This window comes from Saimiri boliviensis, chromosome 15, assembly GCF_048565385.1.
Source record: "Saimiri boliviensis isolate mSaiBol1 chromosome 15, mSaiBol1.pri, whole genome shotgun sequence".
NCBI lineage: Eukaryota > Metazoa > Chordata > Mammalia > Primates > Cebidae > Saimiri > Saimiri boliviensis.
Window position 1 is genome coordinate 57,094,379 of NC_133463.1, and position 24,334 is coordinate 57,118,712.

The 24,334-nt window shown below is 38.1% G+C and overlaps 1 protein-coding gene and 1 pseudogene across 2 annotated transcripts in view; one reads left to right on the plus strand and one right to left on the minus strand.

Annotated features, from left to right (window-relative positions):
* ANGPT1 (angiopoietin 1) overlaps nucleotides 1-24,334 on the minus strand; it is a 431,361-nt gene that overhangs the window by 95,931 nt on the left and 311,096 nt on the right. The gene's annotated exons all lie outside the window — the stretch shown is intronic.
* LOC101040517 (gap junction alpha-1 protein-like) lies at nucleotides 13,369-14,727 on the plus strand (annotated as a pseudogene).

Here is a 24,334-nt window from a genome sequence, read left to right on the forward strand (position 1 = left end):
TACATTCTCATTAGCAGAAATATAGCCCGATCAGGGGGTTCCTTCCACACTGAACTCAAGTCCATGCATCTCAGTTCTGATAAAACTGCAAATTTGATTTTTCTTATAGGAAGTGAAATTTTACATTAAATTTAATTTTGAGGAACTTATAACTCAAAAGAACCTTTAATTCAATTATTTCCAAAGGACGGGGAAATGTCATTGCTACAGCCGAAGTTAACAGTTTCTTTGTGAACCTGAGTTCAATTTTTTATCATTATGTGTAGGTCAGGGAAGCATATGGATTCATTTGGACACTTCAGCCAAGGATGTGAACGTTCCCCCGGGTGAGCCAGTTTAATCTGTACCTGCTTCTGTTTTGCTCTCAGCTGGCCTGAATTGACTGGGTCAAGTTGGTAAAGTGATGGCATCCTCCTTTCCTGGTATCTAGTTCTGACCCACTGAATGCCAACAAAGGTTCAGGAGATAAAGCCCCCTTAGTGGAGGTGAGAATTTAAGTCCTCATGCTACACAATTCGTGTTTTTATTGAAATGTATAAATACAACAGATATACATTTATAGAAATATATATTATTAAAAAGCATATTCATAAGCTGGGGCAGGGGTGATGGAAGGAGAGGGGAGAGAGCTTTGTCTGGGAGTCCCAGGAGTCAGTCTCTCATAGTTATGTGAAAGTTTCCGAATTAACAACCTGAAGAAAAATCATGAATATATTTTGCCAAGAATGTTTCCCCTAGTATTTTCATCCCAACAAATGTTCTAACTGTCTCAGAAAATGAATCTATTCTTTTCCAACTTCTTTATTTATGTTCATTATTTTCTACACTTCTTTGAATCAAAGTATGAAATAGAACATTAGTTCCAAAAAGATGCACTTTGAGTTTTGTATTCAAGATTTAAGTAGGTTGTTTAGATTATTTGAGGTTTTTCTTTTAACAATCATGAATAAACTACTGTTCTAGCACAAATGTGGATGATTAAATAATAAAACTTGGAAGCAAGTTTAATAAAGGAATCACAATGACAACTCATAAGGGTTGTACCCCATGTGAGGCTATGGCATTTTATTGAAATGCCTATTGCTTCTTTAACAAATCAGGTATCACAGCTTTTGGGACTGGTATGTGCAGGCCAGGTTACTACTGAAAGTTTAGCATAGTGTCAGAATATCTTAAAAGGAAAATTTGTAGAAACATATTTTCAAGTCAGCATTGGAATCTGAAAACCTTGCGGAATGAATACTTGTCCTATTCCCTTACCTGGCAAAGCATTACCTCACTATTTTCCCGCTACTCCAAGCCACTCCCATCTTTAGTCAGTCAAACTCTTTCTGTCTTTCGAAATCCAGTTCAAAGACCACCTTCTCCACAAATTCCTCCCATACCTCTCCTCTCTTTTAAAGTCAGTTCTCTGCTTTAAATGCCCATCTTATTTTACCTGTAACTCTACTGAGGCAGATTTAGTCTTTATTATGGTCACTTGACTGTACGTCTTATTTTCCCTACTTGATTCTAAAAGCTGTTAGAATTAGGTTCATTGTCTGATTGATTTTGAATTCTTCACAGTTACTTAGTCCTTTATACAAGCCAAGAAGAATAATAAAAAAGCTAAGATTTATTACATATTTACTATATCCCAAGCAGTGCAAAAGGCATCACTTAATTCTTTTAAAACTGTACAACATAGGTACCATTATTATTATTTATATTTTGCAAGTATGAGACCCCAAACTTCAAGAGAGTAAATAACTGGTAAATATTCAAACCCAGGCAGTGTGACTTTAGAGCTGCTGCTCTAAAACAAAAATGAATAAATAAACAAAAAGAGGGAGAGAAAGGGCACAAAATTTAAAAAAAAAAAGTTTAACAACTAATTGACAGAATTGCAAAACAGAGATTTAAAAAAATTATATGTTTCAATCTTCCCTACAAAGATATTAAAATAATCTAAACCCCACCCTCTCACCCTCTTTAAACTATTACAAAAATAACAGTTCATAGTTTCTCTATTTCTACAGTTTTCTGGTCAGTTTTGTCTTAACCAGGATTTAAATCCAGGGATACTAAAATCCAAAGTCCTGTTTTATCAGCCATGATGCTAGGGTTTTCTCATCCTTGAAGATTTATCCTAAACTTCTCTTGTGGCCATTTCCATCATGTTGTTCTGTTGCCTTATTGACCAAGTGCCAGCACCTCCACCTTTATAGCCTGTCGTATAGTCTTAGGCTTCTCATTTCTTCCCTCGGCCTCCTGTTTCCAAGGTCAAGGCAAGTCATCACTTTTATTCTTTGTTGGTTGAACATTTATACCTTGTAACATTCTTGTTGCTCCTCTCTGTGCCCTCTTCAAGTTATATAGATATGATTTTAATATTAAGTGATTGCTTTGAATTATACAATTGTGATCTAATAATTGTCCTATGCTTCCCCTCCCCCCGGCCCCCCGAACACAATATCAACATGATGACACAGGCGGAATCACTCACTCCACTGTCATGTGCATGAACACAAAATAAACACAAAAGAGCAGATGAGAGTCGGGGAATTAACTGCCTGCTGAAACTTTAGGAAAGAATGATGTTCTGTAACCTAGGAGCCATTCAGCACAATTGAACCTTGTCTATTTTTGGCAAAATATTAAGGGTACATGTAATATTGTTGCTTCCCTCCCCTGCCCCTCCACTTTGGGGGTATATGGAACTAATCTAGTGCATAATGGCAAGCAGCCTAGTAATCCTGGTTGCATGGTACTTTGGGTCAGAGTGCAACTCAGAACTATTTTTGGCATTTTCCTCCTATCAAGATTCATATTGATACAGCAATCCTGGATAAACATCTTTTCTATATTCCAGTATATCTGAGCTTGTTCTGTATAAATAGCATGACATAGTTTGTTTTATACACACAGCATACAGATTTTATGTTATGATTATGTAGAGTTTTAGTATCTGTCTTTGTTTTCTTAAATCAGCCTCTGTCAAAATTCTTGAGTGTAATTAAAAATTTTAACATTTGTTTGCATACTCTACAATAGTCTTTTCTTCCCCCTACTCTTGAGGTTTTTTTTCTTTCATGTAAATTTCCCTAACAGAAAAAATATATAAATGCATAAGCTAGTGATAAAACACAATGTAACACTTAAGCTGTCATTACCACAATTGTTATTATAGTTATTATTACTCATTTAGGCAGAGAAATAGTCTTATCACAAGCATTGTTTTATGACTTCTACAATTTTGAAGATTCAATTCGGCAAACTTGGTGACAAGTTTCCATAACTGATCTCACCTAATTATGTACTAAAGTCTATCTTTAATAGGCTGTTATCTTCAATCCATGTATAATTTAAACACACCCTGCATTTCCTTCTTTTGATTTCAACTGTGTGCCTGAGCCTCAATGATGCCCTACCTGAGAGCACTCCTCAAACTTTAACGTGCACACAAATCATTGAGGGATCTCATTAGCAGCCACATTCCTTATAGTTCTGAGAAGAGGGCCGGAGATTCTGCATTTCTACCAAATTATCAAATGACGCTGATACTACTGGTCTGTGGAAAACTCTTTGAATAGAAAACACTTCTATGCATAATAAGTTTTCAAATAAACCAGTGGAAGAAGTATCCCTGATTCTTCTCTCTTCCTAAATGCAAAACTAATCAGTCATTCATTTAACAAATATTTATTGAGCTCTATTCTGTACCAGGTAAATCAAGTGTTCTCTATTACATTGCAGGCCCATCTACGTTTTTTCATTTCCACTGATTCTGCTGTCCAACTTCATGCTACTATTCTTGCTTTAGAACTTTTGTAATAGCTGTTGAATGTCTTTCTTTACATATATCTTTGTTCTCTCTTCAATTCATTTTTTTAAATAGCCAAAAATAATTGATCTTTAAAAATGCATAGCATCCTGGTGTATAAAATACATCAAAAGTTTCCCATTGACTCTTAAGATAAATCTCTAATATTTGACATAAAAATTTTGAAAGAATTTGCTTACATTAGTACCTTCATCTCCCTTTACCCTCCCCCTTGCTTTTGAGATTCCAGACACTTTGGTTCTTTCATTTATTAAACTTGCTAAACTTTTTCCCATCTCATGTCTTTCACACATGCTGTTCTTTTCTATGGAATGCTATCTACTATAATCCACACTTCATATGTCATATTAACATCACTTCCTCAAAAACCTTTTATTCAGTTTTCCAGACTAAGTTAGGATATCCTACTATAAGCTCTTTTAGTGCCACTTATTTTCAATTGAGGGGAACTTTTCACAGACATAATTATATAATTAAATATAAAAATTAGTCTACTTCCTTTGATAACTAGTTGTATGAAACTTTTCTCTTTTAAATTCCTTTTTAAAAATTTTTATTTATTTATTTGAGATAGGGTCTCATTCTGTCACCCAGGCTAGAGTGTAATGGTGTGATCTTGGGTCACTGCAACCTCTGTCTCCCAGGTTCAAGTGATTCACCCACTTCAGCCTCTCCAATAGCTGGAACCACAGACATATACTACCACACCAGGCAATTTTTTTTTGTATTTTTGGTAGAGATAGGGTTTCATAATATTGCCTAGGCTGGTCTCGAACTCCTGCACTCAAGGTATCTGTCCACCTCTGCCTCCCAAAATGCTGAGATTACAGATGAGAGCCACCACACCCAGTTTCTTAATTCCTACACACCTAGCACTTAGCCAGTGCCTGGGACATAGTAGGAAATGAATGATTTAAAAAATGGAAAGGGAATATGCCTGTTCATCTGAATCCCTCTGTTAAAAACAGAAGTATTTACCAGTTTTTAAAGATATAGATTACAAGACACACATTTGATTAAAATATGCTCCAGTTTCTTAGATGTGTTAATGAGGTGTTTCAGCATCTTCCGGTACTTCCACACCATTTATATGATATCCATTTTTCTCTGAAATTCATGAGATGATTAATAGAAAACTTAAATTATTGGCATATTTAAAAACCCCTGCTACTTCACATGTACCCCAAAACCTAAAATGCAATAAAAAAAAACAAAAAAAACCCCTGCTACCTATGTTTGAGAAGTGTTCAATATATTGCCACAACCTTCTACTGCTTCATAAATTGTTTCTGATGACACAAAGCTTTTGTATATGGTGAATAGTTATATTTGTTTAACAAATCTTTGTCAAAAAGGGAGATGAATTTTCAGAAACAGTATCCCAGGAAACCCTTGTACTTTTATTATTTGGATTTTTTCAAAGGGATGGTTTCATCCTTTATCTAGTTGACAAATTTCTTCTCTAATCATTTGTGAAAATATATTTCAAACCTACTTCTTAAAGTTCTGCCATCACTTTGGGGCACAAAGGGAAAGAAATGCAAGAATGTTTGACAATGGCCCTTGAGCTTGCACATCCTGCTACTTTGGACTACACATACCCTGGTCTAAGAGTTCTCTGTGATTTCTTTAGAAAACATTATTTTATCAGTATTTTTTAAGATCTGGAAAGTTATCCTCAACTTTCTGAAATGAGTGGAGAAGCAAAAATAATTTTGGAAGTCCATGCATTATTATTCTGCATAGTAAACAGGAAAATAGTGCAAATTGGTGAACTGCGGTGATTCAGTTCGTGGCGTGTTTAACGTATTTTCAGAAGGCTACTATTCTTGTGTGACCCAGGAAGATCACAGGCAAAGGCCTCCCTCCCCAGGAGGACACATTGTGTATCTCCAAAGTGGTGATTCAGCTTTATTTTAAGCCCTGAGTGAACTGGAGAGCATTATTCTCCTCAGGTCCACAGTGGGCTCCAGGCCAGCAGCAGCTGTCAGCTCAGTGGAGTTTCAGCTCGCGGCTCAATGCAGATTGACTTGGAGCCCTTGGCAGGGATGAGTGAGAGATAAGTGAGTGCTTATGGGAAAACACTTAAGTTGTCTATTCCCTCTTCATTGCTGATGTTTTACAGTCCAAGTTCTACTTAGTAAACATCAGGAAAAAGCTGTTCCATCCTCACTAGCAGTGCAAACATCTATTCTCACCACTCCATTGCATCAATACAGCTTAACTGAAGGTCACTGAACTCATGAACCACCCAACACAGTGGGCGTTTTGTCACAGAGGGCATCTGACTAAGGACCCCTGCAGGGTTATTCTTGGCTGCATTCTTGCTCTGATTCTTAATGTTAGTCACCTTCTCACATACATGTCTCTAATCTTACACCATTCCCAACAATTTCATACTATGAATACAAGCATTTTCTGTCTTTTGCCTTTTTCTGACAAATCATATCCTAATTTTTGTCTTTAATTAACAATTTGAGTTAACACATTTAAGATGTTTGAAATTTATCTTCTAGCAGTGCTCAATTTCCCAATTTACATACAGAGTAAATGGCTAAGGTAACCAATACGAGTGCATTCAGAGATTCAATTAGTCCCTAAAGAGTATCTGAAGACTTGTTTTCATGGTGTTTTGGCTATTTTTCTCTGATTTTCCTTTTCTTTGTGAAGTAAGACCTCATTATTGCATCCCCAATGGATCCAGGGTTACATTTAAGAACAATTTCATCTTGTCTATGTAAATTCTGGGGAAAACCACAGAGATTTTAGACAGAGTCGCAAGAAATAAACAACTTTTCACCCTAATTCTAATACTCTCATCTCCTTCACCGTCTACATGAACCTCTATCTTTTTTCATTGATATATAATATTTGTACATAATTATGGGTTGCATGTGATATTTTGCTACATGTATAGAATGTAATGATAAAGTAAGGATATTAATGATAGCCATTACCATTAGCATGTATTATTTCTATGTGTTGAGAACATTTCAAGTTCTCACTTATAGCTATGTTGAAATATTTAACATATTGTTAACTATATTCATTCAACTCTATTATTGGGCATTACAATTTTTTTCTTCTATTGAACTGTATGTTTGTACCCATTAACCAAACTATATTCCTCATCTTCCCACACACGTACCCACATCCTTGCCAGCCCCTGGCAACTGTCATTCTATGCTCTACCTCCATGAGATCCACTTTGTTAGCTCCCACCTGAGTGAGTACACACAATATTTGTCTTTCTGTATCTGGCTGATTTCACTTAACATAATGACTTCCACTTCCCTTCATGTTGCTGCAAATAACATGGTTTCCCTCTTTTTTATAACTAAATTGTATTTCATTCTATAAAGATGCCACATTTTCTTTACCTATTCGTCTGTTGATTGACGCCGAGGTTAATTACATATCACTGCTATTGTGAATAGTGCTGCAATAAACATGGGTACATGTATTCCTTTAATATACAGAACTCCTTTACTTTGAATAAATACTCAGTAGTGGGATTGCTGCATTATAAGGTAATTTTACTTTGAGTTTACTGAGAAGTCTGTATACCATTTTCAATAATGGCTGTACTAATTTTGCATTTTCACCAATAGTGCATGAATTCTCTTTCCTCTGCATTCTTGACAGCATTTGTTATATTTTTGTCTTTTTGATAACAGTCATTGACCTAAAACTTAAAATTACTAGAAGAAAACACAGGAGAAATACTCTAGCACATTATTCTAGGCAAATATTTTATAAGCAAGTCCCCAAAAGCACAGAAAAAGAAAATAGACAAAAGGGACTATATTGAACTAAAATTCTTTTGCACAGCAAAGGAAACAACTGACAGAGTGAAGAAACAGCCTGTTAAATGGCAGAAAATGTTTGCAAAATATTCATCAGAGAAGGGATTAATAGTAGTATCCTGAATACGCAAGGAACTCAAAAGCAAAACAAACAATCCCATTGAAAAGTGGGCAAATGATCTATATAGACATTTCTCAAAGGAAAAAGGAAAATATACAAATGATCAAAAGGTATACGAAAAATGTTCAACATCACGAATCATCAGGGAAATGCAAATCGAAGCTGCAATATTGTCTTGCCTCAGTTAGAATGGCTATTATCCTCTTTCCATCTTTCCATTTCATTATAAAAACCTTTCATTCTTCTGTCATTTAATAATGTTATTCTGAGGCTTCTCATGTTGCAGAAGATGTGCTAGGCAGTAGGGACAGGATAATAAATGAGACAGAACTTTTCCCTGCCCAGCTACATTCCGGTGAGGAAAACCCACAGTAAACAAGTAAACAGTAATAACCAGGAGAGTAAAGGGTTGCTGTTACAGATAGTAACAGAGACTGGTTCCTTTCTAGGTAAAACAGAAACACTTTACCTAGTGTTTAGGAAGACCTTCCTTGAAGAGTTATATTTAAGCAGAGAACTGTAGACTAAGACCACTTCAAATATGCAGAGAACCTGGGGGAAAACATTTCAGGCAGAGATAAAGGGCAGGGTCAGAAGATCTCATGTGTTTTGAAAATACCTTTTGAAATCCAGTGTAGCTGTGGGATAGCAGAGTTTCACCAACTGAGCTTGCTAAGTGAAGCTGAGGCCAGATCACACGAGAGCTCTGGAGGTCATAACAGAATCCTGAAGAACAATCTAAGGTCTTGGGGAGGGATGACCTTGTGAGAACTCTACTGATTGACTCTTAAACCCAAGTGATAATTCCAGAAAAAAACACCAAAATTCTCACCTTGGTAGAGTATTTATAGGCATGCTTGGCCTGAATCTGGGGTGAGGGTCAGGGAGAAACTCAGGAAGTCCATTCTTGTGACTGTTGTCCACAGAGAAGTACTCAGAAGAGTCAGCTTTTGCATTTTCAAGAGAACATCGTGGAATGTAATCTATACAGTATGTATCTCCCAGCACTGGGAATGTCTCACCTTTTATTTCCTGTCCATACTTCTACCCACTGGGTGATGCATTTATCTATGCATTTAAGATCTATTTATCAGTCATCCAGGTTGGCAGGGAAATGGAAAATTCTAGGCAAATTTAACTGAGCCCAATCTACGTGAAAACAAACTAAAACCAACTCAAGAAACTTCTTTTAGCTTTCAATTTTCATTGTTATTTTCTACATGGATGTCTATTGGGTTTGGACTTTGTACAATATTCCACATCTGTTAGTATTTTACTTTTTTTCCCATTCTTAATATGCTTTCATCACCTCCCCTGTTGCATTTTAAAATGTAATCATTTGATGTCTAACCCCGCCCCAACTTGATTTTTGTTTGAGGATTACTATTAAGCTGTAAACTTCTAATACTTTGGTAATTGTTTTAGAAATTCAAAATACAAATGAACTTTCTGCATTATTTTCCAACAAAGCATTTTTAACAACCTACTTCAAATGAAAAGTTTAATTTGCTTCTTTGAATAATAGGTTGAGCCAAAGGTGAAATAATACCCTATTATTATTTGTATTATTGTATTTCAGAGCATGTGACTGTGGAGATCTAGGAAGAGTTACGAATACTGGCCCCAGATGATGGAATAACACATGTTCCATGTCTTAGTATGAGGAACAGATCAAGCAAGTAAACTATTCCCAGACCTTTATTACATAGCTCGGGTTTGGAATGATTATTGTGCTTCTGGCAAGACACAAAGGTGGAAAACAGACATTTAAGTAGGGTTAACATTAAAGGAATTATTGCATTCTTTCCTGAACATAATCACCTGTAACTGAAAAAGCAATGGTTCTACATGGCATGTTCTTTATTTTCTGTTAGATATTGGTACTTGTTTGACCCGAGTATAGATGTGGGAGGTTGCTAACATAGAGATTCTTGAGAACTTAATAAAACTATACTTGGTTTGCCAAGTGGTTATTGATAAGAATAGAGGCGTATATTTAGAAGAGGGGTCCCCAAACCCGAGGCTGTGGTCCAGAGCTGGTCTGTGGCCTGTTAGAAACCAGGCTGCACAGCAGGAGGTGAGTACTGGATGTGCAAGTATTACTGCCTGAGCACCACCTCCTGTGAGATCAGCGATGGCATTAGATTCTCACAGGAGCGCAAACCCTATTGTGAACTGTGCATGTGAGAGATGTAGGTTGCACACTCTTTATGAGAGCTAATTAATTAATGCCTGATGATCTGGGGTAGAACTATTTCATTCCAAAACCATCCCCTCTGCCATCTGTCCATCCATGGAAAAACTGTCATCCATGAAACCAGTTCCTAGTGCAAAAAGGTTGGGGACTGCAGATTTAGAGCACATAAAAGCTAGTATTTTTAAAAACATAAAGAGCATGTTTGAGTTAAAATACATAAAATCATGCCCTACCTCTAACACCTATATAATTTTAAATAAATTGACATCTATTTTGTTTTCTCAGTGAAAATTTATGGAAATAATTTTGTTTAGTCACTTTGTCATGTATATTTCTGAATACTTGTTGCAAACCTCTTTCTCAAGACATTTGTTAACCTGAAATCCCAATTTTTGAGCTACCATCTCAATATCTCATTATTATTATTCATTAAAACTTTATTTCTCTTATTGAGACTACCTAGATTATCTGAATATATAGTTATGGTCCAGGAAGAAAATTATACAGCATGAGAATCCTTTGACTAATATAGTTTTTATAAAATTCAAAAAATTGATAATTACACCAGGGCTGGTTCCAGAAAGTACCTTTTTTTTTTTTTTTTTTTGGCTGAATACTACCAATATGCTCCAAGTAGTGAATCACCCAGGCTGGAGTGCAATGGCACGATCTCAGCTCACTGCAACCTCCGCCTCCCAGGTTCAAGTGATTCTCCTGCCTCAGCCTCCCAAGTAGCTGGGATTACAGGCATCCACCACCACACACAGCTAATTTTTTGTACTTTTAGTAGAGACAGGGCTTCATCACATTGGCCAGGCTGGTCTCGAACTCCTGACCTCAGGTGATCCACCCTCCTCAGCCTCCCAAAGTTCTGGGATTACAGGTGTGAGCCACTGCTCCCGGCCTATCCTCCATCTTTTGGCATAAAACATAGTTATCAACAAGAGGCAGCTACTCAGAACTCCAAAGAGAAAAATCACAAATAAACTCTGTAAATCACAGCTCTCTGGGCTTTGATAATACAATGTGTGATGATGGGAAAGAATAAAAAGAGTTATCCTACCTTTCCTGTATGAATTTTATCTTAAAGTATCCAAACAGCTTATGAAGGAAAGTTTTTATTTACTAATTCAAGCTAGTAAATTCAATAAACAAATTTAGAAAATCACCTACAATGATTATTGCAAAAACAAAAGTGTAACTCAGGCCAAAGTGTCAAGATACTTTATCTAGTTAATAATAATAAAAAAATACTTTATGACAGAATTTCAAACACTACTCCGAGGTCTCTTTTAAGGATGGAAATTTAGACGCAGAGAGCAAAAAGAAAGTGGTCATTGTCATGCAGGAGGAAAGTGGTTTATCCATGCCATTATCACAAGCTTAGTCTTGAATGTTGATTTCTGGTCCCTCTGAAGATATCAGACTCTTGTTTCAGCGCTTTTTCTATGACACTCAAAATAGAATGTCCTCAGAACATCCCTGAGAATCTGCCAGGGAAACAAAGGCAATGAGTCATCAAATAGCTGTTGATTTTACTCTTAACTTTGCTGGAAGAAGCCTGAAAATGAAATAGGGAGTGAAGACTCCAAGGCCTCCCTCTGCAGCGTGAAGTTTACAGAAGTCCGTGTTTGTTGTGTGTCCAGTGGTCAGGTTCATTAACTGTCCCATCAGTTTAAGCAAAAACTTTGGTTCTCCATAATTAGTGGAACTGCAGGAAGAAGGAGTCAGTCGGCCATACATTCTTCCCAGCCTTTTCCATAGCTCTCTATGTACCGCTCACTGCTCTGAAAGAAGGAAACGTATGAGGAAAACAAATGGAGACGGATCTTCTTTGCACAGTGGCTCTCAGCGTGCCAAACCAGCAGGCTGGATGCAGAGGTAACTTCCTTACTGTGTCCAGCCTTCTGCTGACTTCTACTTGGGGAAGTTGGGAAATAATGTACTGTGGAATGAGGCCCTAGGAGATTATCCTTGGAAGGAACAACCTCTGAACCTCTGCGTGTTGATTGAATATCTCTTATAGCCAGAGTTTCACAAACTTCATTCGATCATCCCCTCCCAACACAAAAATGACCGGGGAACAGAAAAAAAAAATCTTCAAGTTTTAAAATCCAATCATATGAGTGTAGTTTCTTCTCAAGATAATTTATCTATGGAGCACTGATTTAGGGAAGTGTGGAAACAGGGAACAAACTGTAAGACACTCTGCTGCTTTCTAGGATTTTGTGAACCATTAAAATGTTAAAACAGTGTTATCTTTTTAATCATAACTCATTCAACAGGGGTTTTTTTGAGCTCTTTCTACATGCAGAGCCATGGAATCGGTACGGGAAGATATGCGAAAATACAAAAAAAAAAAAAGCTTCAACTTAAGGAGCTGACACAATTTACCATCTTCTTAAATCAAAATATTCATGATAAAAATAAATGTTTGATATATATATATATATATATATATATATATATATATATATATGACTATTCAAATATCTCTTCACTCTTTCTCTCCCTAAGTTAGTGTCCTGTGTTAGTCTGAGCACGTAAGGATGGAGTATGGCACATATAACCTTCAGTTAATGGGAAAGGCCGGGTCCTCAGGCTCTGTGCTATCTGTTGTGACCAGCTCTAGGACAACATCCACCCTCCAGCTGTTGCTGCTAGTTGTCTTGCCATTTGCCACTGAAGCCTGTAGCTGACAAAATACCTGAATGAGTCTCTCTCATCATAGTCAGGGTTGAGTAGTCTGCCCTGGTCAACGAGACTTGCATTGGCTTCTGCTGTGTTGAGACTCTGCAGGGGTCTAACTGTCAAACTTCGGCCTTGTCCTCTGCTCAGCAAATGCTGATACAAGTCATCTTGTCCAACTAGTGTGACAAGCTCCCAGCCACAGTCTCAGTTGCTTTAAAACTCAGAGGGGTTCCAGAAAATTAACCTCCGAGGCATTCCTCCATCTGACTGCCACATGGCACCCAGGTGCGTGGCCACATCCCAGCTTTGTGACTGGGGGATTTTTCAGAGGCAGCCTCTTTCTGGAGGCCTTTATGTGGAACAGGCATAGCTTTTCTCTGCCATCAGTGTTTTCCTCACCCTTCTGAAATGTTCTCTCTTCTTCTTAGAGAGAATATCTGTCTCACACTCATTTTTCTCTTCTTTTCTCCTTCCCACAAATTCCTAGACCTGAAAAGTGCTGAGGATTTCATTTCTCTCAAATCACATCTTCTCTTTACATTCAATTAACCCAGATGAAACATGTTTTCCACACCACAGTGTGTTCCTACGCTTACCTTTTATCACCTAAAAGGGGAATAAACCCTCCACGGAATCTGAAAATTCTCTGCTCTTAACAACAGCCTGTTATGATCTTAGAGGCTGAGTATTACTTTGCTTTTCTTTTTATAATATCCAAATGTCGACTTTTCTTTCATCAGGGGGAAGGCATAAGGAAAGTACCAAACAGCAGCAGAGTTTTAAACTTTAAATAGACAAGTCTCAGTGCCTGAACTGGCCTTTTCTTTTTACTTCGTCCTCCAAGGAGTTCAATCACTTGGCGTGACTTCACTTCTTTTAAGCAAAAGAGTGGTGCCCAGGCAACATGGGTGACTGGAGTGCCTTAGGCAAACTCCTTGACAAGGTTCAAGCCTACTCCACCACCAGAGGGAAGGTGTGGCTATCAGTACTTTTCATTTTCCAAATCCTGCTACTGGGGACAGAGATTGAGTCAGCCTGGGGAGATAAGCAGTCGGCTTTTCGTTGTAACACTCAGCAACCTGGTTGTGAAAACGTCTGCTATGGTAAGTCTTTCCCAATCTCTCATGTGCGCTTCTGGGTCCTGCAGATCATATCTGTGTCTGTACCTATACTCTTGTATCTGGCTCATGTCTTCTATGTGATGCGAAAGGAAGAGAAACTGAACAAGAAAGGGGAGGAAGTCAAGGTTGCCCAAACTGAAGGTGTCAAGGTGGAGATGCACTTGAAGCAGATTGAGATCAAGAAGTTCAAGTATGGTATTGAAGAGCATGGCAAGGTGAAGATGCCAGGAGGGTTGCTGCGAACCTACATCATCAGTATCCTCTTCAAGTCTGTCTTCGAGGTGGCCTTCCTGCTGATCCAGTGGTACATCTATGGATTCAGCTTGAGTGCTGTTTACACTTGCAAAAGAGATCCCTGCCCACATCAGGTGGACTGCTTCCTCTCTCGCCCCACAGAGAAAACCATCTTCATCATCTTCATGCCGGTGGTGTCCTTGGTGTCTCTTGCCTTGAGTATCATTGAACTCTTCTATGTTTTCTTCAAGGGCATTAAGGATCGAGTTAAGAGAAAGAGCGACACTTACCATGCCACCACTGGCCCACTGAGCCCCGCCAAAGACTGTGGGTCTCCAAAATACGCTTATTTCAATGGCTGCTCCTCACAAACCGCTCCCCTCTCACCCATGCTCCTCCTGGGTACAAGCTGGTTACTGGCGACAGAAACAATTCTTCTTGCCGCAATTACAACAAGCAAGCAAGCGAACAAAACTGGGCTAATTACAGTGCAGAACAAAATCGAATGGGGCAGTGGGAAGCACCATCTCTAACTGTCATGCACAGCCTTTTGATTTCCCCGATGATAACCAGAATTCTAAAAAACTAGCTGCTGGACACAAACTACAGCTACTAGCCATTGCGGACCAGCGACCTTCAAGCAGAGCCAGCAGCCGTGCCAGCAGCAGACCTCGGCCTGATGACCTGGAGATCTAGATGCAGGCTTGAAAGCATCGATTCCACTCAATTGCGGAGAAGAAAAGAGGTGCTGTAGAAAGTGCACCAGGTGTTAATTTTGGTCCAGTGGAGGTGGTACTCAACAGCCTTATTCATGAGGCTGAGAAAACACAAAGACATTAGAATACCTAGGTTCGTTGGGGGCGTTTGGGGTAGATGGGTGGAGAGGGAGAGGACAAGAGAGGTGCATGTTGGTATTTAAAGTAGTGGATTCAAAGAACTTAGATTATAAATAAGAGTGCCATTAGGTGTTACGTAGATAAGGGCTTTTTCTTCCCACAAACACTCCTAAGAATGGCTCTGTGTATGTGAATGAGGGGGTGGTAATTGTGACTAAATATTTTTGTTTTACCAAGAAACTGAAATAATTTTACCTAGGAATAAATACTTCCTGAACACCTTTGGTCTTTTCAACAAGAAAAAGACAAAGGATTGTCCTTAAGTCCTTGCTAAAACATTCCATTGTTAGAATTTGCACTTTGAAGGTAAGCTTTCTAGGCCGGACCCTCCAGGTATCAATGGACTCGTGCTACTATATATTTTTTTATTCTTGGTATCAGTTTAAAATTCAGATAAGGCCCACAGAATAAGACTTTCCATGCATTTGCAAATTTCAGCATTATACCTAAATTCTTTTTCCATCTACTTGCACCATATCATTACCATCACTTTTTCATCATTCCTCCGCTACTACTCACATTCATTTAATGGTTTCTGTAAACATTTTTAAGACAGTTGTGATGTAATGTAACATTTTTTTCTTTTTTGAGCTAAAGGCAGGGAATCAAGCCATGCTTAATGTTTAGCAATCACTTGTATGTGTATGCGTGTGGAAGAGTGTTTTGTTGTCATGTATTGGTACAAGCAGATACAGTATAAACTTACAAACGCAGATTTGAAAATAATGCACATACAGTGTTCAAATGTGAACTTTTCTCATGGATTTTTGTGGTGTGGGCCAATGTGATGTTTACATTATATAATTTCTGCTGTGGCAAGTAAAGCACACTTTTTTTTTCCTAAAATGTTTTTCCCCATGTATCCTATTATGGATACTGGTTTTGTTCATTATGATTCTATTACTGAAATGAACGATTTTCTTTTTCTGAAATTTAATCATTGATGCTTGAATGATAGAATTTTAGTACCGTAAACAGGCTTTAGTCGTTAATGTGGGAGACTTAGAAAAAAATGCTTAGAGTGGACTATTAAGTGTGCCTAAATGAATTTTGCAGTAACTGGTATTCTTGGGTTTGCCCTTAATACACAGTAATTCAGAACTTGTATTCTATTATGAATTTGACAGTCTTTTGGCATGACCAGCAAATCTGATATTTGCACTAAGATTTTACTGGGAATGCAAGAGAAGTTTAAAGAGGATTCAGTAGTACGCATATAACTAATTTATTTGAACTGTATGTTGAAGACGTCTACCAGTTTCTCCAAATGCCTTTTTTAAAACTCATCACAGATGATTACTGAAAATGCTGAGTATGACACTTTTCATCTTGCATGTCAGCTAAACAGTTTTGTACAATGAAAAATACTAATTTGTTTGACATTCCATGTTAAACTACTGTCATGTTCAGCTTCATTGCATGTAAATGTAGATCTATACCATCATCAAATCGTGTGTTCTGGAGAGTGTTCTTTATTCAATAAAGTTTTAATTTAGTATAAAGATAAGGCCGGGCACAGTGGCTCAAGCCTGTAATCCCAGCACTTTGGGAGGCCAAGGCGGGTGGATCACAAGGTCGAGAGATCGAGACCAACCTGGTCAACATGGTGAAACCCCGTCTCTACTAAAAATACAAAAAAAAAAATTAGCTGGGCATGGTGGCGCGTGCCTATAATCCCAGCTACTTAGGAGGCTGAGGCAGGAGAATTGCCTGAACCCAGGAGGCGGAGGTTGCGGTGAGCCGAGATCGCGCCATTGCACTCCAGCCTGGGTAACGAGCGAAACTCCGTCTCAAAAAAAAAAAAAAAAAAAAAAAGATAAAAAATATATATATCCAAATGTCCCCTAAGGCTAATATATGCTTTTGGTAAATGGATTTTGTATTCAGAAAGGCAAAAGGAAAAACCTATAATAATATGTAAAGCATCATCTTGTTTACACTTACTATGCTGATCATTTGGGCTTGTCTTTCTGCCAGATGTGTGAAGAACTCAGGACTAAATCCTCATTCAGTGCTAAAGAAAAAAAGTGAAACCTAGTCTAATTTACAGTGTAACTTTTGTGAAACAGTGAGACCATAAACTTTCAAGCGTTCCTAGCAATGATGAGAAATAGTGCCAGAAGCTTCTGGAAATGACAGCAATTACTGTTGGTGCAGTAAGTGGAGCCCTTGAAGTAAGAAATCAATTCTCTCAAGACAGCTATGGCAGGCTGGCAATACCTAACCCCCTCCGCTTTGGTGCCTATCAGTTCCTGGCGAGCCCCGGCAGGAATGGAGGTGAGAACGCAGGAGAGCTGCATCTTTAGGTTGCATAGACAGAGAAAGAAAAAAAATGAAAGATGTCAAGAGTCCTAGTCCATGGACCACATGGAAGCTAGTCTGTAGGAGGTTTATAGAACTTTTCTGGAAGCATGTGAGAGAGTCTAAGTTTCTTAAACATTGGTGGCAGCTTGGAGAATTGTGGGGAAGACAACCTGGAACTTTTCTGAGATTTCTAAGCTTTTATTTCCCCTTGATCTCTGTTGGGAACTGGGAAAAGTGCCATTATGGGTCAAAATGGAAATGGCTAGAGCCATGTCATTACTACTGATTTTAATTTTTTATTTTATATTGCTGATTTAGTCACATTCTTTAGGAATTTAAGTGTTGTTGTTGTTTCCATTTATAAGCATCAAATCATTCATAGATCATTTGATTTTGAAACCCAGCTGGTTTCTGGATAACAGTGATAGATACCAATGACCACTTCTAGAGTTATAACACAAGTGATGCTAAAATGAAACTTTTGCACCTCCCTCTGCCTAGAAACCCCCCTTTTCCTACTTTCTACATGTTTACCTTCTACTTATTCTACTTCACCAACTCTCAAATCCAACCCCCTATACTTAAAATAGGCCCCTATTATACTTTCTCATTTCATTCTCTATTTTTTTTTTTTTTACTTAGCACTTAACTTGATTTATAATTATATATTTCTGGGTTTTTATGTTTACAACTATAGTTAATTTTTCAGAGCCAAAGAGGGGAGGAATAAAAAGACCATTGTCACAGATGGCAAGTGGTGGCCAGGAACCTAATAACACAAAGGGAGTGTTGAACACAAACACCTCTGGACATGCACAGAGCGGTTGCTTCTTGGGTTTTACACCAGGTGGCCCCAAGTTCTCCTCAGCCTTCCTCCTCTGCCTCACCAAGAGCTCATATTCATGATCCTTACTTCCCTACTCAACTCTCAATTTATTCTTTTTCACTTTCTATTGTTCCTTCTCTGGCACCCTCTGAGTCTCTGCCCTAGAAAATTATATTGGAGAGATATTGCCCTCCATTTTCCAGCTGGATGGGAAGGGACAGATTTTAATGGAGGTAGTGGGGGGAATATTGTAAGTCACTGAAGAGCTAAAGTATAGCTAATGTGCTCTGTATTTTTTAAAAAATAATATGGTCACGAGTATTTACAGTAGAAAAATGAGAGTAAGTGAATGTAAAAACATGCCTATGGTATGCAATGGCTTGGGAATTGAACCCTGGTCACTCTGACTCTAAAGTGCATGCTTTTCCTGTAATATTCAGCTGCCTGGTACTCACAGCTCAGTATCACGATTGACCTAAATTCAAATCTATTCCTGACATTGCACTCATGAAGTAGGCTCCCTAACTTGGTTCTTTTATGACGAAGCTCCTATTTCAATGATTTTCAGCATTCTACCATTTTTTAGTTTCAGCATTCCAACATTCCTTCACAAGATGCTTTTCTATTAGTAAAAGTGGCATATTATGGTAGAATGGAGGCTGGATGGGGTAGAATTATGTAATTTGCGAATGGACTGCCTTTACTCTGATCAGTTTCTGATATGTACTGCCAAGGGAGAATTGCCCCCTTCCTGTTTTGAGAATCCTTTTCAGGTCAGAAGGAGGGTCACTTGTGCTGCAATTCTTGCTTTGTAAGCCTCTCCAATATCTCAGTTTCTCCAGAACCAGGACCCACACAAGTGCCAGAGATTCACTCCTGAACACACCTCCCCTGGTACATGCTACAGCTGCACCTCCTGTGTCCTGACTTCCCAGGTATCTTCCTTAACTTCTCTGTGTTGGGGCTGCTCGTTCTTTTCCAGCAACATTCCCATGTCCTGCCACACCCCTCCTCTTCTAACCCCAGCACTCTCTAGCACCGTACTTTCTTCACTGAATGGAATCTCTGCCAGCTGTTTACCATGAGTCTTTGGCACATCTGTGTAGCTCTCCTACTCTTTATTTCTACTCAAATAAGTCCCCAGAGGATATTTTTGTGGTCTGTCTGGTGTCTGGGTCTCCAGCATTCTAACCTCACTACCATGTCTGGGTCTTCTCACCACATAGATAGATGCACACAATTATCCCTTGTTCTTTATTGTTAACTTGAACTACTTTTAACAGCTTCATCATGGATGAATGAACTTTTAAAAAGGGTAATATGTCTTCCTTACATACATTTTTATATGAGTTGATTTGTTCAGGAAAACACAATACAGCACAGATGTGTGGGCCAAGGGCGCTTGCTAAATAGTATTCTGTATAGGATACTTTCAGGCTATGAATATTCATAACCAAAGATGGACATGTTTCCCATTTGGAGGCCTTAATATTAAAAAAATTATGTTTATATTTTGGTCAGACTTGTCAAAAGTTGGATTTATAAATTAAATCTGTGAAATATTTACTTAAAAATATCAGTAGCAAAATAAATTGAATGTATAATAAGGCCCATGAAACCACTTTTCTAAAAACATTGAACCTTTTAAACATAAACTTTCTTCACTTGGCTGGGGCCTGCTGGCTCATATTCTTGCTAAGAGGAATTTCTATTTTTTTTTTCCCTCTGAGCCATTGAGAATAACACTCTGGTAAGAATGTGTTGGCATGGCATGGTGTGTTGTGGTGCTACTGGGTGGGACCTTTGTCACATCATCATTTTGTAAAATTCACTGAGGAAAAATGCTGCAATGTGAATTTCTGTTTCTCCTGCTAACTGTGGCCATAGCAATTCCCTGAGACAAAATGGGCAATTCACTTTTTTTTTGCCTACCCAAAATGGATGTAGGCTAGCAACATACTCTAGGGATTTAAATATTAGCTTCTACGTTTTATATTTTTTGATCTTCCAAGGTTTTTGCTTATCATGGGAAGACTCACACAGGGGCAGATAACAGTGGGCAAAATATTTTCCATTAGTAACAAAGTACATTCAGATTTTCATATGAAGAGGTTTTCATTACCTGAAATTTTGGAGTATCATTTCCCTGATAATACTGGGGTCTTCCCCCCACCCCCGCTTTTCTCTCTCTCTCTCCTCTCTCTGTAGACATAGATATATGCAGATATAGATATATGCAGATATACATATAGAAATAGATATATTCAAATTCCAGTAAAATGATAGGGTTGTACAAATATACTCAGTTGACTGTGCTATTTCAGAGAAGTTCAGGATAAGGTCACATCTGAAAAGTGAGCCCGAGCTGCATTCTAGAGAAAATGCCAGTTTGGAATTTTCATTTTTAAGACACCCCTCCCCCCCGGCCAATAAAATATAGGTTATATGATTCCTGAGCTTTCAGTTAGAAAGATTTGCTTTCAGGGCAGAAGGAAAAAATGGCAAGTTATTATAGTCCATGGTATACATTTAGGGAGAATGGGAAGTAACACATAATTTCAACTTATTTCTGGACTAAATTAATATGATTCCATATTATTTCAGAGCATAGGGCAAAATTATTATCTGATAGATGTTGATTCTTTTCCCAAATGAACTGGACTATTATTTACTTTGGTCAGTATTTTCTATTAAAACTACTACCAGCCAGGTATTTTAAGAAAATAATATCAGTTGTCTATTCCTGTTTAAAATTAATACAAATTTGGAAACTTGCAGGGTATATGCCTATGTTTTTATTTTCCTGTTTGGATTTTGATTGGTAAGGCAGGGGTTACCCATTGGTAGTTACCTGTCTCCACAGCCATCCTGGTGTATTCTCACTCTGTAGTTTTGTGATGTTGCTAGTTAGATCAGTTAGAGTTGACATATGGACTTGCATATTATGCTTTCAACTCCCAGCCACCTTGGAATTGAATTTAATTTTTTTTTTTCTGGTTACCTGAGAATTTATGCCACCCATTATTTCTTGTAGCCCATAGGCTAGAAAATCTGGGAAGTTCAACTAATTATGGCTACCCTTTTAAAGGAAAACAACAGATATTTATAGGAGGCATTTAAATAGGTTGAAAATGTTGTCTGAGAAAACCATGAGAATGAAGATTTTTTAAAAATAAAAAAGCCTATATTTACTTAGAAGCATTCAAAATGTCAACAAAACACCTACACCTGTTTTTTGTTGTTGTTGTTGCTGTTGTTGTTTGGTTTTTTTTGGAACTACAGAGTAGTATTCATTTAACAGAAGGATTACTTTCATATAATTACTTCAGTGCATCTGAGACAACTGGGGATATAAAAGTCCCCATCCCTGTATATAATTAATTTGTGTTGTGCACCAAGAATTTGCTTTAAATTTCCATGACAATTTACAATTCCCATACTGTAGCAGGCAAGGTTAGTGTCTACTGAAATCACCACTAGGACAGAGCTATCTAAAGATACATTTGGTAGTGTGTTAACTATGCAAAATAAAGACACTGTGCAGTTTGAAAATAAATCTTACAGAGAATCACATGTTAATTTTTTTCTTTAAAAGGGATGAGTTGTGTACAGGAGGGTTAAGTTATTTCTAGACAAGAAATAAAACCATGCCAGAACCAACTCATTCATCATCATCTTCCTTCTCATCCTCTTCATCTTCTTCTTACTGTATCTTGCTTTTTGCAGCCCTGATGACTTTTTTTTTATGCTGGATCAGGCTTTCCTGTAGCTCCATGTGCAGCAATATATTTTCATATTTTTATTTCAGCCTTGCAGCCTTCTTTTCATAAGCATACATGTCATCTCCAGCGGGGTCATTCCACGTCTCTGTTTCTTCACAACATCTTCAACGGATAGGCCGTGATGTTCTCCTTTTGCTTTGGGGCAGTACTCAGAACAGAACAAGAAAAAGGCTGAAGGAGGCCTTCTCAGTACGTTGGAATCCGTGAACTTTTTTTTTTTTTTTTTGTCTCCCCTTTAAGAGGGCTATAGGTTTTCATTTCTTTTTCTTATCAGCTATTGTTTATCTTTGACATATCTGGAAATATTCTTTTTTTGTTAGCAGATGTAGTCTTCTCCCTATCTGAGCACTTCTTTGAAAACTGTAAGAAACTGACTGAAGCATCTGGGTGCTTCTTCTTGTGTTCCTCCTGAAAACTTTGCACAAAGAATGCATATAATGACATTTTGCCTCTCAGCTTCTTAGGATCTCCTTGGCCAAGGCTTAGTTATCTTTTCTCAATGAGGCACAGAGTTGCTCAATGCACGACCAGCTCTCAAGTGCCTGAATGCTGTCTCTCCAGAGCCCAGAGTGCAGCCAATTAAGATTCTTAACTGACAGTGAACTGCACATTTTAGAGGGCACATGCTGGTGCCCTCCTACTCAGAGGAATAGCTGAGAGATAGTCGCCGTGCAGGACGAATTACCTTAGTCAAGATGAATGGATGTGTTCTCATTCAATCACATGAATGAAAGAATTAGAATTGAGAAACATGCTTTTCTTTACATTATCTAGTTAGTTTCTCCCAGATCACACCATTGAGGGGGTGGAAAGATGTGCCTCCAAGATGAAGAAGAAAATGAAGTCTACAATATAGAATATCATGGCTCTCAATGTGTTTGGGGAAATAAATAAATAAATAACAGTAATGAAGTAATGGAGAGAGCTGATCTGCCCAGCCCACTGGAATGGACCCTGAGCATAGGTCCTTGGTAGAGAGCTTCCCAGACAGAGTGAACTGATGAGATGTGATGTTCATGAGAGGATTGACCAGCCCCATGCATCTCAGTTTAGACATTGCTGCTACAGCCATTATGGGGTAGCCATTCACCAGGAAGTGCCTCATAGCTCAAAATCAACTGACAGCTTTCAGAACTATGACCTCTAAGATAAGTCATTATGGACCTCTTTTCGCCCATCTAAAAAAATCAAATAGATGCTCTCCTTAACAAATGTGATTGCATACAACTTACTTAGTCAAAAATGTGTTCAAAGAAAAGAATGAAAAACAAGTAATAGTACTTAGGAAATATTTGTCACTTTCATCTTTATTATATCATATAATACCTTATAAAAATAAGAAAAGCCTCAGTGGTTTCAATAGATATGCACAAATAACTAATCAGTATTGAGAAATGAAAACATTTTCAATATCAGTAATAATGTAATATAAATAAAAATGTCATATTCTGGTAAAAAATTATAAAAGAGATATTGTCACCCTATTAATTGTAACACAGAAAAATTATTAATGGAAATTATTTTGTAGGACTCAGTTTGTCAGTTCAACGTGATGGAAGCTTCATTCTAAGTCAGTATAGCCAAAAACTCAAGATTCCTTCCCTGTGCTCCCAGTTGAGAGCTATGGTATCTCCTCAAGTAGGGCGGGAAACCAGCACTTCTTATCCCCTTCAATTTTGTGCTATACAGGCTATATTCTAGGTGAGTGGGGTCAAGAGGTTGGAAAATGGCTTTCTTCACCCAAGCCCCTCTCAGGGTGAAGGCTCTATCCCAAGGGTGACAGGCCAAGAATAACTGAGGCCCCAATCTAGCTCACCCAAGATCACTTGCAGGGTAAAACTTCAGTCCTGAGAAGTAAGTTGAGAAGACTAGATGTCGCTGTCCCTGCTGGGTGGCCTGCTCATAAAACAGGGCTATAACTCCATCCTGTTGAAGAAATTTAGAGATTTTGTCCAGCAGGGAGAAGCAGCCATAATAATAGGAGGCCCTAAAGCTCTCCCCAGGGAACTGACTTTATTTAGAACAGATGAAGGGCGAGTTCAAGGCTAAGGACACTTTTGGAAACCATGAGATTTTGATGGTAAGAAATAAAGGGGACTGGTAGTTCCATGAGAACAAACCAAATATTATATAAGGCCAGCTAGTTTATCAGAGAGAACCAGGAACAGAAACAGCTAAAAAGAGTACTCTTCAGGTTCAGAACTAACCTCCAAGTCTGGCCTCAAAAAGTATCCCTTCAAAGACACTCAAATTTAATTGGATTAGACTGAAGCAGCACCAGGGAATTGTTGAAAACTATAGGGTAATCAGATAGCAATAAATAGAAGCTAGCAACTGAGTGTGATACCTAAAGAAGAAGATAGTTAAGAGAGACCAGGGAAAAAGACAAAGAGAGACTGTTGAAATTACTATCAGAGCAGGGCAACCGTGCACATGCCCAAGGCTGTGCTTTCTGAGGAGCAGCATCAGAGGCTTCATACTGCTAGAGATATAGACCTCACTAAAATAGTCCAGCCAAGTTGCTAAAGACAAC